Source organism: Anthonomus grandis, chromosome 19 (genome assembly GCF_022605725.1).
Source record: "Anthonomus grandis grandis chromosome 19, icAntGran1.3, whole genome shotgun sequence".
NCBI classification, from domain to species: Eukaryota; Metazoa; Arthropoda; class Insecta; order Coleoptera; family Curculionidae; genus Anthonomus; species Anthonomus grandis.
Window position 1 is genome coordinate 12091104 of NC_065564.1, and position 15853 is coordinate 12106956.

General features: G+C 39.0%; 1 protein-coding gene across 2 annotated transcripts in view; it reads left to right on the forward strand.

Annotated features, from left to right (window-relative positions):
• LOC126747382 (transient receptor potential cation channel subfamily A member 1) overlaps window positions 1-15853 on the forward strand; it is a 592560-nt gene that overhangs the window by 462428 nt on the left and 114279 nt on the right. The gene's annotated exons all lie outside the window — the stretch shown is intronic.

Below are 15853 nucleotides of genomic sequence, written 5' to 3' on the forward strand. Positions count from 1 at the left end.
TAATAGCCAGTGGAGCCACGAAATTTATCTGTTGTATCTACAGACCACCAAGCGACACCCAATATAGGCGGCTCTTTTTGAACCTGGTTGATTGCATTAACCAACTGCAAATTGACTACCCAAGCGCAGAAATCATCGTCATGGGTGATTTTAACGTTCACAATATCAACTGGTTGCGCTTCTGCAAGAAGAACGACGATGAAGGACGAGAAGCTGAGCTATTTGCCACCATATGCGGGCTTACGCAGCTTGTGGAGGAACCTACCAGAATCCCCGACCGAGACGGCGAATTCGCGAGTCTCCTAGATCTGGTCTTGGCTTCAGACCCTGACTCGTACACTGTATCAGTACAGGCCCCCCTAGGAACATCGGACCACAAATTGATAACAGTCTCTTGCCAGTTGGATGTTAAAACGCAGGATCCTCCGATGCCGCGGAAGGTATGGCACTATAAATCAGCAGAGTGGAACCATCTTCGGGAATTTTATCGCTCATTCCCTTGGAAATAAGTCTGCTTTAGAACCAATAACATCTCAGAATGTGCAAACCAAATTACAGAGACGATCTTGGCAGGAATGGAAGCTTATATCCCTTTTTCTACTAAATGCAGATCAAACAACAAGCAATGGTTCAACCTGAATTGCAAAAAGGCAGTAAAGACTAAAAACGCAGCATATCGCAAATGGCGTCAACATCCTTCCACCGAAAATTGGAGGAACTTTTTAACCTCCAGAAATAGCTGCAAGCGAATTATTGATGAATGCAAAGAGAGTCACAACAACAGGATCAAAAACAAATTGCTAAACTGCCCAAATGGAACAAGATCTTTCTGGTCGGTATCGAAAGCCGTTAGTCAAGGATTTGCTAAGTCGGCCTTGCCACCCCTAACAGCAGATGATGGTTCTATCGCGGTAACAGCAAGGGAAAAAGCAAACTTACTGGGTAAACTCTTCGCGCCCAATTCTACTCTGCACTCGCAAGGCAAAACACCGCTATATTTGCCAAGGGTGAATTCATCAATGGGAGAAATTTCGTTTCCCCAACGAATTATAAATAAAATTCTTAAAAGCGTAGACACCAACAAAGCTTCTGGACCCGATGGAATTCCAGCCCTAGTACTAAAACTTTGTGCAGACGAATTGACTCCTCCCTTATGTAGACTGTTCACGGCATCGTATAAGCAGGGCTCATTTCCAACAAGTGCAAGCTGTACCCAAAAAGGGAAAGAAGACGATGCCGTCCAATTACCGCCCGATTGCACTAGTTCCAGTAATATCGAAGATTATGGAGAAAGCAGTCAACCAACAACTGTTAAGATATCTGGAATCATCTGGACTAATCAGCGATCATCAATACGGCTTCCGAAAGCTTAGATCCACCGGCGATCTTCTGGCTTACGTCACACACTTGTGGACGGAGGCCATGGAGAAGCACGGCGAGTCCCGCTCAGTCGCTCTTGACATTTCCAAGGCATTTGACAGAGTGTGGCATGAGGGACTACTAACCAAGCTCTCCTCAATCGGCATACAAAACTCATTATTGAATTGGATCAAAAGTTTTCTTGAACAACGAACAATCCAAGTAGCCGTCGATGGACACCTCTCCGACAAATTTAACATTAACGCTGGAGTCCCTCAAGGATGCATTCTATCCCCCACCCTTTTCTTGATATATATCAACGATTTGCTAGGAACCACTGTCAATCCAATCTACAGCTTTGCGAACGATAGCACACTTATTTCCACATTTAAGTCCGCCAAACCAACGACAGCCGCAACTTCTCAGAAACTTAGGCAGCAACAAGTAGCTTCAACCAACAACAATATTAGAGCAATCTTGGAGTGGGGCGATAACAATCTGGTCAATTTTAACGCTAGAAAAACGCAGGCTGCAGTATTTACAATGAAGACTAACCTTGGTGGTAACTCGGAGCTGGTTATGGCAGGGAAAACATTGCCAATGAAATCATATTTACATCTTCTAGGAGTCGAAGTCACCAACAGTGTGTCCTGGCATGACCACGTTGCAGAGATCGCCAGGGCAGCTTCCAAAAAACTTGGAGTGCTTTTCAAAACGAAAAAACTGTATACACCAGAACAGCTGCTGACTCTTTATAAGGCTCAAATACGCCCTTCCCTCGAGTATTGCTCGCATGTCTGGAGCTCTGCACCCAAGCATAGTTTAAAGCTGCTAGATTCTATACAGAAGAGAGCTATTCGTCTTATCGACAAACCAGAACTGACAAATAGTCTGGATAGTCTGGAGCACAGGAGAAAGGTGGCTGATCTCTGTTTATTCTACCGTTATTATCACGGTAAGTGCTCCTCTGAGCTGGCAGGCCTGATCCCACCCAGGGCTGTTCCGGCAAGAAGGACGCGTCTAGCAGTTGCGGCTCATCAACATCGAGTCCACCTGCCTACCCCAAGGACATCGCTGTATCTGGACTCATTCATCTGGAGAACATCTTCTTTGTGGAACGGGCTTCCACCTCACATATTTCCCGACGCATACAATCTGCAGCGATTCAAGATAAATACCCACAAATATCTTCGCGCAAGCACCACTCCAAGAGTGACATAGGACTTTCCTCTTGTGCTTGTGTTTACCATTAAAAAAAAGAAAAAAAAAAGAAGGATTACCTTATTTCAGTGTGTCTGGAGCAGCGTTCCTATTTTTTACAACCTGGCTTTAATAACTTCATAATTAATTAAAATTGAAATAACCTTCATTTAATTAATTAAACATATAATATAAACAGGCCCAAAACAGCAGCTTTCTCTTCTCGGGCGTCACTGTTTTGACCACGTTTACAACATTTTTCCTGTTTGGAAGAGGCTTTGTTAACTGACAGACCAGGACACATCAACCTACGGTGGGATTTTTCAGAAACAATATAATTGAAAAGGCGTCTACATCTTCAAGATTGATAACCTACCTTTAAGCAATAGAAGAAAGCTTTCTTACTTGACAAAATATTTTTCATTTTATTAGCTTTGAAACAAGAGGAAACAAGGTCACTTCTAGCAGACTTTCTTTTCTTAAATTTATCGTCATTAGAACACAATCTGACATACGTTCCATCAAACCAAAACCAACTGCGGTATAAGTAATCCTTCACTACTGAGGAATTCCATTAGTCCTTTTAATCTCGACTCCAGTATGGAACCACCAGGATTATCGGGGAGAACTTGAAACACTGGTTACTGAAAAGGGTGAACGTTGCTAGACTCAAAGTAAATCTGGGGATCAATATGACTCAATCAATGGAAAAATAGGGCTTTCCATTGTAATGTAGTCTCGAGTGCCCGCAGCTGCGTCTTAATTTTGTCATGGAGTTGTAATCCACCTTTTGTTATCCAAAAAAAACAGTTATACTGCCCAAAATTAATATAAGACGTTCCTGATATAGACCGCAATTTGCATCTGTTTATTGCCGAATCTACTTTGCAGACAATCAATAATTTTGACATAATACTCGCTTACAACTAGAAAACTTTCAACAAGCTGTTTTGCTCGACTCCCAATAAATGTCAGGGTCACTACAGATTTTCTGGAGCTGGCTCCAGAAAGACAACCATCCTGAACACTACCATCACTATTAATTTAAACTTGTTTAATTTGTAAGTTTTTCACACTTCAGGTTCAGTTCATAAGGCTGTTTGATATACGTATCACAACTGTCCATTACGGTAGAAAGTTGATCTTCATATGCGCGCTCTCACAAACTCTTAAAAATCGCACTATCCCGCACTTTCAAATCTTCTGCTTTCGGTTTTAAAGTCTCTCATAAAACTCGAATGGCGTAATTATTTTCTCCGAACGGGAGCTATCTAATAAATTGGTGAGTTCATTGGTTATTCTCGTGAAAAAACCACGGTAGACTTTTCAAGTTTGTTTCTGAGCCTCTTGATCCATGGCGACTAGTCAAAACTTCCTAGCACACGATACGTGATAAACCAAAAATCAATATTTCCGGTTATACGACATTTCGATTTAAAATCCAAACTGTAAACAACGAGCGAAAAGGCCGAATCATACAAGACACAAGTTTATACGAACGATAAATATTCAAGAATACCTATACAGAATCGTTTTTAGTTAGACCTAAACAGACTGACAAAAAAACTCTTATCACCCCACAAGGCAATAAATCATTCGTAAAATGCCCCAGATGGTCGGTGTTTGGGGTCTTTCTGACCGTTCTTCTTACTATAGAGTGGTCCGTTATTGTTGGTTTACCTGATGAATCTTCACGTCTTCGTAAAGGCTTATCTGTAAAACAAAAAAATACCAAAAGTTAATACATAATTTTAAAAATTGAGCAAAGGATTTATTCATCATCCGTGCTGCTCTCGTTAGAGAGTTTGCAGGTAGTAAACAACGGCCTTACTTGATCTTTTAGATCCAGGCAACTCTTCGATCACGTAACGGTTTTTACACTTTTTAACACTTTCGGGTGCTCTGGGTATAGTCGGCGCGCCGAAAAGATGCAGTAATCACGTGAATAGCACGCGACAGTTAAAACGAAATGCGTGTTCGAATACCAGTGAATACTGGAGAATTTTAGAGCAGGCGTTTTGGCGCGCGTATACGGTCTGATTATTTTTTAATTTGTTTGGGTCTCTTTTGTAAGTTTATAATCTGTTTATCTTTTGTGTGTATTAGTTTGTTTATTTGTTTTGAAAAATGGGTGACGTATCTGTGGGCCATCTTTTGAATTTACCCCTAAAAAACGAGCTTGTAAGAAACATTTTACGGTTTCTGAAAAGGAGGCAATTATAAATATGTATAAAGTATGTGAAGTAAATCATCCAGATTACAGCAAGACACAAAAAGTATCTTTTACAGCTGATGCAGCAGGTATGATAAAATAAAATAGTCTTTACTTACCTACATTTATTAAAAACCTGTAAGTTGATTTTAGCTTAATTAAGCTGAAATAAACTTACAGGTAAATTAAAGCTAAATTAAACTAAGGTATATTCTACACATATTGGGCAAACGAACATTGAATACAGCATTCTAATTTGGCTCACGGTGTAGAAAATATTAAAAGTCAAAAATAGTCCAAAAAAAAACTATATGCGTTTCAATTAATCAGCATTTTTTTTACAATGTTTTTTATATTGTAAATACAGTCACAAAAGTAAATGGTTTTATGCCGTTTGAAAAAATAAATAAATTAAATTAGTTTCAAAATAAAAAATGTAATGTAATTTCATCAGGTGTTTCCAAAAGGAGTATCTATAATATAGTCAAAAGTTATGAAAATACTCATACCTTTCAACCACTAACAAAGTATATCATAGGGCGAGAGCTATTTTGGATAACATTGATGAGCAAACAAAAAATGCTATCCGTAGAATAATCCATTCGTTTTTTCAAAAAGATTTTATCAGAAGTTGATAAAAATGAAGAAATTCCGAATTTTAACGAAATAACTTTTCGACACTTACTCATGGAAATTGGTTTTCGGTAAGTGGCAGATTGCCATATAATAAAGATTTAAAACAATTTGAGTAAAAAAACACAAAAGCTCACATAATTTTTTTCGTTACAGCTTTGTAAAGAGAAGTCGAAATAGTATTCTTAAAGAAAGGGATGAAATAATATGCTGGAGGCGACGTTATTTACGATCCATAAAAAAGACTCGACAAGAAAATAGAAACATTTATTATTTAGATGAAACATGGGTGAACGCGGGTCACACGGTTTTCAAAGTATGGATACAACCGTAACCACTGCTAGAAACGCTTTTATCAATGGATTGTCCACAGGGCTAAAAGCTCCGGCAGGAAAGGGGAAACGGTTGATAGTTCTACATATTGGGTCAGAAGATGGCTTTGTTCAGGGCGGTCAACTAGTTTTTGAATCAAAACAGACAAAAGATTATCACGAGGAGATGAATGCTCAAGTTTTTGAAGAGTGGTTCGAAAAAATTTTACCTAGCTTGGAAAATGGCTGTGTTATTGTGTTGGATAACGCATCCTACCATACCCGAAAGCTTGACATCTGCCACAAAGAAAGGAGATATTCAAAACTGGTTAATGACCAAACAAATTCATTATGAACAAGATATGATAAAGGCAGAACTTTTGAAATTAGTAAAAGAAAACCGACACGCAGACACATTTTTAGTGGACGAAATGGCTAAAGCTACCGGCCGAACGGTCTTAAGATTGCCACCATATCATTGCGAGTTGAACCCAATCGAACTGATATGGGATCGAGCAGATTAAGGTTGAAGTAGCTCGGAAAAATGTCACTTTTAAATTTGCAGACCTTAAACCACTTTTTGATCAAGCAGTGCAAAATGTCAGTCCACAAAATTGGAAAAATGCTGTTGCTCACATTATCAAAGAAGAAGAACGCATGTGGACTCTGGATGATTTAATGGAAATTCAGGTGGAACCACTTATTATAAATGTTGGCGAAGATGACGATACAACTTCTTCAGATTCTGAGAAAGATTAGTTTTTTAAAGGCATGTGTACTTGACTGTGTTTTTTTTTGAATTATGGAATTTTGATTTATTAAAAATGTTAACGCCCTTTACTTTAGAGAGAAAGCATTTTCAAACCTATGTTGATAATTAGTTTATTTTTTACATATATTTTTGTAAAGAATCCACCATTAAATTTTTGTGCAACAATAACGAATTACCCTGTATCATTACATTTGAAATATTATGTATTTACTGTAAATAGTTAACAAATTATAGAAAATTCATATTATTTACAAGGTATAGGGGTGAGCGTAAATCAAAACTCACACGGTGTTTCATAAGAAATTTTTAAAATAAGCCCTTCCAGTAACCTAAATATCCATAATAATAAATTTCTAAAAATAAAAATAATACTAATCGATAAAAATACATTTATCGTATAATTATAAAGACGTAAAAGCCCGCTCGAAATCTACTCGTTTAATACAATAAAATGGATCGCGCATCGAATACTCGCTGATCACGCGTTTTCCTTGGTGCATCTATTCGGCGCGTCAACTATAGTGGCAAGGCCTGTCTGGGTGCGTTTCTAGATGGAAGGGGCGTTCGACAACACCCCTTTCTCATTAATCTGCCAAGCACTCGCGAGCCGTGGCTCAGAACCCTGTTTGGTTAGCTGGATAGAGGCCATGCTCTCGAAACGTTATGTATCTGCCCAGCTCAACACGAGATTGTGTAAACGTTGGCGGCTAGGAGCTGCCCGTAGGGAGGAGTATTGTCCCCTACCTTGTGGTGCCTTGTGGTCGACAGCCTGATAAATCTTTTAAACAATGCTGGCCTAAACACAGGCTTAACGCTGATGATCTGGTAATCCTTTGGCCAGGAAGAGACGCCGTCGCAAAGCGGGGCCCTATGATGAGAGCCCTGCGTATGGTGGACATATGGTGCCTCTCGGGGGGTCTCAGGATTAATCCCAAAAAAGCAGAGCTCCTACTATTCACGAGGAGACGTAACTTTGGCACGCCCCCTGTTATATCTCTAGGTGGCGTGCAGCTGCATTACTCCAGGACAGTTCGATTTCTGGGAATCAAGTTAGATCCCAAACTCTCCTGGCACGATCATGCAGACACCAGAATGAAGAAGGCCACCTGCGTGCTCTGGGCCTGCAGGCGGGCTTTCGGCAATACCTGGAGTCTGTCTCCTAAGATCCTCCACTGAAACTACTCGCGCATTGTGAGACCTCTTCTCACATACGGACCTATCGTTTGGTGCCATGTACGGAGAAAGCGAAAATTCGTGCTCAACTGGACAGAGTTCAACGTCTTGCATGTCTCAGCATAACGGGTTCCATGCGGACGGCGCCAACTAGAGCGCTTGAGACTCTGCTGAGCCTTCCGCCTCTGAACCTCGTTGTGCAATTCGGGACAATGAGGACTGCGTACAGGCTATACGTCCTCGGCGAACTAAGTGCTGGCGAGACCGCTCACGCAAAAATTTGGTCACGGGCCATACAGGAATGTCCTCTCCTTCTGATGGGCAATGACTGCATGGCTCCAGTGACTATGGACTGCGAGGGATTCGTGACGCACATTGTAGGCAGAGAGGAGTGGCAGCATTCCAACAGACCTGCATTGCTAAATAGGGGGAACATCTGGTATACAGATAGCTCCAGAATGAATAATAGAGCTGGATCAGGACTTTGTGGTGGGATCCCACATACCAGTAGGGCATACTCGCTGGGGGAGCACGCCACTGTCTTCCAGGCCAAAGTATTCGCTGTATTAAAATGCAGATAGAAAATCCTAAGCTGCGGACACCGCAATACAGTAGTATCAATATGCTCGGACAGCAGAGATGCCATTAAGGCTATCACGGCCGCAAAGGTAAGCTCCAAGTATGTACTAGAGTGCATAAAAGTCCTAAAAAAACTGGTACAGGTTGGCTGCAGGGTTCAGCTTGTCTGGATACCTGGCCACGCAGGCCATGCAGGTAATGAGGAAGCGGACTTTCTTGCCAGACTGGGATCCGCGAATTTGCCGATGGGGCCGGAACCCATAGTTGGTATCGCCAAATGCATTGCGGTCGCGTCAATGAAGGGTCTGCCGGACAAGTGGACCCACCGAAGATGGACTGAGTCTCCTGGTATTAGACAGGACAAAGCGCACATAGGTTTGCCTATCTCACCAAAAATCTACTACGCCTAAAAAGACGCGAAATTCGGCCGGTGTCTTTTAACCAGTCACTTAAGAAGTCATCTCCATACTATCGGTATTGCGGACAACCCGGAATGCCGATGGTGCTGTAAGGAGGGTGAAACCGTTGACCATGTAGTCGGGGAGTGCCCAGCACTCACGCGCGCCAGGTTCAAATACTTGGGTAACACTTTCAGTGTACCGAGTGACTTTAAGTCCTTCAGACCAGAGAGCCTTATCGGTTTTTCTAAGCCCGTTAGGCTCTGGTAAACCCCGGTGGGGCATGACGGGTCCATCAGGAGACCTATATGCACAACTGCCTAGGCAGCCCACTGTTTCGACAATTCAATTCAATTCAATTCAACACTTTCGTAACGTGAAATGGTCCTTTAAATTTCGGCTCAAACTTTCTGCTTTGACCGTCATTAGAACCCTTAGGTTTCATAACGAGTACTTGTTGACTAACTCCAAACTTTATTGGAGACGCATGCGCTTTACGTATGCTACTTATCGTAATACGTTTTCTCATAATCTTGTTTGGCACTAATTCGTTCAGAAACGTTATTTCTTAATTCTGCTAAATCTAGTTGATTATCATGACTTATTTCTGTCGACAAGAAAGCATCGTGAATTCCTCTTGGACGATAACCAAAAAATAGTTCGTAGGGACTTTTCCCTGTTGTGGAATTAACCGTCGAATTCCCCAATTAACAGGACTTACAGACCTGATCCCAACGCGCTTCGTCATCGGTTGAAGCCATCAATGCTGAAAGTATCGTGCGATTCATCCGCTCCACCTAGCCGTTAGCCCTGGGAGTAGATGTGGCACACAGAACTCGTTTAATACCTAATTTCAAGCAAAATTCACAGATCACACAGATTATGCTACGAGGAACACCAAATCAAATTATCAAAAATACTATTTTAAAAATTAATAACTGGAATGGTACACGAGTATTTAAGACAGCTCTTAAGAATGTAAATTTTGTAACGCCGTCAACTGCTACTACTAAATAAGCATTTTTTTTTAAGACTTTGCACAATAGGCCTTAAATGGTCAATGTGCAAATGTCTATTGGAATGGGTGGTTTTTCAATCGGATTTGGGCTTCCCGTAGTTTTTCTTGTTTTATCCGTACTCTTAACGGTTAAAAATCAAGCGTCGATTTGTCACTGTAAACCGATTCCTGATCAAAATGCGCTGGTTTGGCCTCAATCGATGAAACATTAATTGCCCAAATAGTTGCTCTAAAATACCTTTCTATCAGCTGCCAAATAACTTCCAAGTGAAACTTTGCAAATAGAACTTTTTTTTCTTGTTGTGTCAAAAACATTGCATAGGCATTTAGTAAAGTAAGATCCAAGGAATGAAAGAATACCTTTACATACCATTTCACGGATTTGCGAGTACAATCAATACTACTGATCATCATGTCCGACCTATCAACGGCACCCATATGCGTGTTATACTCTACTACGCATAACGGCTTCCCTATATTTTCCTTTATAACCCTGTTTACTTTAGGCAAGGTAACAAATGTACTTTTGTACATTGTTCCCAGCATTACAGCATCGCGTCGATCTCTCCATTTCAGCGCCAACGTATTTCCGCTGCTTCTCCAGTCAACTTCTCCGGGTTTTAGCTTCTTCTCAAACAATGGCATTTTTTTCGCTTTTGTCGCACCGTGCCGCAAGAGTTTGTTTTGTTTTGGAACAAATAATTTGATAGAGAAGGTCTCGTATAAAAGTTATCCGTAAACATCGAATGACCTTTATTTGGATAAGGACTTGATGTCTTTTACTTTTAATAAACTGTTTAAAAGACAACCGTCCTTTGAACAAGAGTATACTGTCGTCTATAACCAAGTTCTGAAACGGATAAAAGTGGTTCTGAAAGTTTAATTTCAATTTTTTCAATAACTGGTCAATTTTATTTAGTCGATAATTTGGCTGCGCTTCCTTGTTATTACTGAAGTGTAAGTACCGGCGAATTCGTAATATATGCCCCTGGACATCTTTTGAGAAAAAATAGGCGTATGTAGTAAATTATCCTGTGCCCAGTACTTCTTCATATCGAGTTTTTTTGACACGTGACATTAATATAGTTATTGCAAGAAATACATACATTTCTGAAAGAGTAACATCTTTCCATTTATTCTTTTTAGCTTTCTCTTGAGCTGCATATTGGTTAGTTTCTATGACAATTATATTTACTATTTCTTCCGAAAACAGATTAAGAAAATAATATAATTCATTTGACTCAGGAGTCAAGGTATTGTTCTTCAAACCACATTTATTTTGGTCAAATTTGTGTACTTTAGGGACAAATTCATTTTGAGTCCAAAAAATTTCTTTCTCGCTTTGCTGTAAAATAGCCTCCAAATCTTCTGGTTCATCATTTTGTCTATCTGGCACAAGTTGGTCATTTTCATTAATAGACGATATTTCAGAACTAACAGTGTCACTGTTTAAATCAGGTGAATATTAGCTTCCGCTGTCTTGAAACGGTCACCCACAGCGTGTAAAATTTTAAACATCGCGATCATCTAAGCCACAATACATTAAATCTTGTTTACGCTTTTGGCCACGTGTTGACCTTTTAGAGGGACCGGCATGCTCTTCCTTCGGCATTTCGATAAAAACTAACACACTAACACTCACAGTGTACATTCTAGTAAAAATGCACATGCGCGATACGGACGTTCGGGATCACACGCCGGTTATCGTAATTTTTCGGCTGTGCCAAAATATTCCGTCACCCGGCTTCGCGGTGACCCTATAGTTGACGTATAATTTCGAGGCTCGTCTGTGACGAAATGCTTTTAAAAAGTTTTTAGAGGTGTCGCATTTATTCGGCAGTAGTCGAACGGGGTCTATTAATTGTTGTCGGATATATACGTCACCCGGCCGGTAGGTACATTCTTTAAGTGACATATATACCCGTCAGCCGTACTAAAAGGTCGAAAATTTCACTAATAAGACTACGGCACTATAAACCATTTTTTCCAGTCGTTCTTGCTCCTGGACTCCCATATCGATATAATATTCTTGCACTTTAGTTTATGACAGTATCTTAAAGACAAAAAGGTGTCTCAAAATTTGAAATCACATACACCCCCAAAAATGGGGGGTAAAATTAGAATAGTGGACTGTATTTTTATAGGTGGAATGAAATATTACGACGGTTAAGATAACCCTAATGAAGTGGTGGCCTACCTTGCTGTCAAAATGCTCAAAGTCAATTGCTACTGTGCAATCAAAAATAGGGGGTAAAATTAGAATAGTGGACTGTTTTTTTATAGGTGGAATGAAATATTACGACGGTTAAGACAACCCTATTAAAGTGGTGGCCTACCTTGCTGTCGCTTCTTTTTCTATCCAATTCAAACTGCTTGTCCCACAGGTTCACCTCCGGAGGGTTATTTTGCTTAAAGGCGTGCCGGCACTTTATGTCTTTGGAATTCACTCGCGAAAAAATATGTGTGTATACGAGAGCAACCTATTTGGTTCAAGGTTTATGCGCTTCTTCCGACTACATTAAAATTCGGTGCAGTACTACCTCGTGATGCGTGCGACTCTTCTCGGTCAAAGAATAAGGCTGTCTCATTATGACGCGATAAAAGGCCGCGCAAGTAATTAGAATAAGATTAGAATTTAAAACCAATAAAGCTCATGTTAATTATATTTAACACGTTAACTGCCATGTGTACCATATATGGACACAGTCAATTTTTATTCAGCGCCATGTGTACCACCAGTGGACACAGAACTTCTTACTTTCCAAGCCATGTGTACATGGGGCGGCCACATTAAGCGTTGATTGAAATGTATGTATGGATTGGTCTGGCGTAGGAAATAGTTTGTTTGAGAATGGCCCGGGAATATTTTTGTTTTTCGAAATAATATGACACAAAATATTGAAGTATTTAAATGACGTTTATTTTTTCAATGGGCAGTAATTTAACATGTAAAATTGTTATTTATAATTATAAAATAACCAAACTAATTTTAAAAACATGTTTTTGGAAAAAACAGTCCATACAAATAAAAATATTTTCGTCACAACCTAGACATACGTAGGAAACTCTTTTGGTATTTTTTACAGCATAATTACGCCCCTGTTCTTGTGAGCTTTTTTCGTAGCAATATCTGCACCTGCCTCTTTTTAGCTTTTTCTCGTTATCTGTCTTTTCGGAAACTTTGTGCTGAAACTTTTTGAGGGATTTATTGGGATTGGCGGTACTGCCGTTTCCAAAAGTTGCATGGCAAGATTTTCTTTGAAAGTCGATATTGAAATTTTTTTCTCGTTAATTTTATTGTACAGATTTAAGGTATTTACGACTGAGGTACCTGTGATAAATTCAAAGGCCAATTTTCTGTACCATTTAATTGACTTTCTAAGAGAATTTGAATAAGCTGACATTTGGTCTGACATATCAACAATTGATTTGGCCTTATTTATACTCATAGTCGATTATTGCAGAAGGTTTGAGCCTAGGACCCTCTCTATGGTGTACTTCCTTTAGTTCATCTGTATGTTTTGTGGATAAGAAAAGCACGTCCCTCTTGTCATGCCACTTCATAACAATAACTTTATTTTTATTTTGTTTTGCAACAATTTCCCCTTTTTTTAATTTTGCATCAACTACAGACTGGTAGGTTTCTTCTGTTTTTACGAATCGTTCCAACTAGATGAGTTGATCTATTTTGCAAATTTTCCGCAAGAGGAATAGAGGTGTACCAATTGTCTGCAAAAAGGGTCCGGCCACTATCAAGCAATGGTTGCAACATTTCCATAACAATAGATTCCGCAACCGATTGTCCATTTATTTTCTCTTTACCACAATATACTTTCAGGCTGTAAGTAAATCCTCCATCTAGACATAGTTTATAAACTTTAATGCTCAACTTATGTCGTTTTCCTTTTATATACTGTCGAAAGGATAATTTACCTCGGAAAGGTATCATGGTTTCATAGATGCAAAGAGACTCGTCTGGAATAACGCAGAAAGAAGCATTCTTGTTCAGCGTATCAACAAGGCATTGAATTTTATGAAGCCGATCATTGGGAGGACAATCTTCATTATTTGTCAAATGAAACATACGTAAAAGCAGCTCAAATCTATTCCGCGGCAAATATTTTGATATTTCGTTTTTATATAATGGATGTTTGCGCCAATAATCTTTTAGTGATAGTTTTTTATCCAATCCTATCTAAATTAAAATAGCAATAAATGTTCGTATTTCGTTATAATTAGTATCCACCCATGCATTTAGGCGAGAATATTGGCCAATATTTTCATTTTTATGGCAAGAATAATTTGCTGTTACGCGTATCTGTTTGTTTCGACAACGATCTTATTAATAACATCATCGGATACAAGTAATTCAATAAAATGAAGTTCATCCTTACCGCGCATTTGGATCTGCAAGGCTAGTGAAATTCCAATATTCATTGGTAGAGTGAATCGAAAAATTTCCTGAAGCTAGTCTCCACTCCGGTCTTTCATCATTGCCTGAAGAATCTATGTCTATATCTAACTGAGCAGATGTTGAAGGCTCGGAAGTATCTAAAAAAATGGAGGGTAGTGTATAAGAAGATAATCATTACTAGGAAGAGAAAATATGATTTTTAGACGTTAAATTTGATATACATAAGTATTCCACTTAGTTTCGTACGCGAGTTAGTATATTGAAACTTTTTACAACACTGTTTTTTTCTAATAACATTTTAGAAAATAAACTATGTATAAAAAATGGAATTGCCAAACCTCCTACGTACCGAACTGACGTACATACTTCATCTTTTTCTTTTTAGGGCGATCTTCTTCAGAACTGCTTGAAGATATCTCGCCGACCAAATATGTCGGATCCAAATCAGAATCTGAGATATTTGAAAACTCGTCACTCATATCGAGGTCTCTATAAATCTCCATTTCTTCTGCTGCAGCCTCCACTGCTTGTTGCATCTCAGTATCAGAAATAATTCTTTTCTTTGCCGCCATTGCTCCTCCAAATTATAGCCCACAAAACAACATGTTTTTACACTGATTTTTATAGAAAGAATGACTGAAGAAAGTAACAAACATAAAATGCACGTGCTGTTTGGTATTATTTTGAAAACCGTACAACTGCTGTCATCTCTCCAGGCGAATCAACATTGACCTTGTACGTGTCCAGATAAGGTACACATGGCACACGACATCAAAAAATAAAACCTGTACAATCAGGTGCCATGTGTACCATATTTGGACACAGCTTTTTTAAACTAAAAAAAAAAAATTACATAAATTTTTACACATGCGTTCGTTTTGATGCACACAGACACTCTTTACAATAAAAAAGTTACGTGGCCCGTAGGACCCGGTAATTTTTTTTTCTAATTGGGACTGGCAGTTAACGTGTTAAACACAAGACCCAATAAAGAAAATAAATATATATATAATAAATAACCATTCCGCTTTGGCGGAACATCTAATATCGTTTTTTTCTCAAAGAATCGGTCTATTTTTCAATGTAATTGACAACAAATCCTTACATTGTACTGCCAAATTGCCTCCATTAAACGTTTTAATAATTTAAACTTTCGGCAGGAGTATAAACAGCCGTAATATGTTGAGAAAAAAATAGTTAAGGGTGTTAAAATTTAACAGTGCAGCATGCAACCAGCAAAACGAGGCATGTCGATTAATATCATCCTATAAAGAAAATAAAAAGGGCAAATACCTATCAAACGACCGGAGGCGGCCGGTCATTATGATAGGAAGGTGTTGCTAATATTTTGGACAATGGATAATCTTAATTTCCCCAATCTGATTATATCCCCAATAGATTGTATACTTTTAACTGAAAGTCCGAAAACTCGTTTTGACTCTCCTACAATTTAGTGTTTATTTCTGATTGCAATTTATCTATTTTCCGGAGAATGCCTAAATAATTTCAGTTACTGCGGTAGCGAACGTTACTATGAAATTCGTATCGGTTAAGCATTCAAATAAATAACGTTTAGTGTGGTCTTTTTGTTTTTTAATTTAAGCAAATATTCACGATGTGATTGTATGGACAGTGGACAAAACCAGTCAAGCCATTGATATTGAGGAAGAAGAACGGCTTTTTTTTTTAAATTAAGCTCTTTATCTATGTCTTTTGAACAGAACACTTACTTTCCCGTAACGTTATTTAGGTTTGAACTGTAGAACTTTTATGTTTTAAGCTTG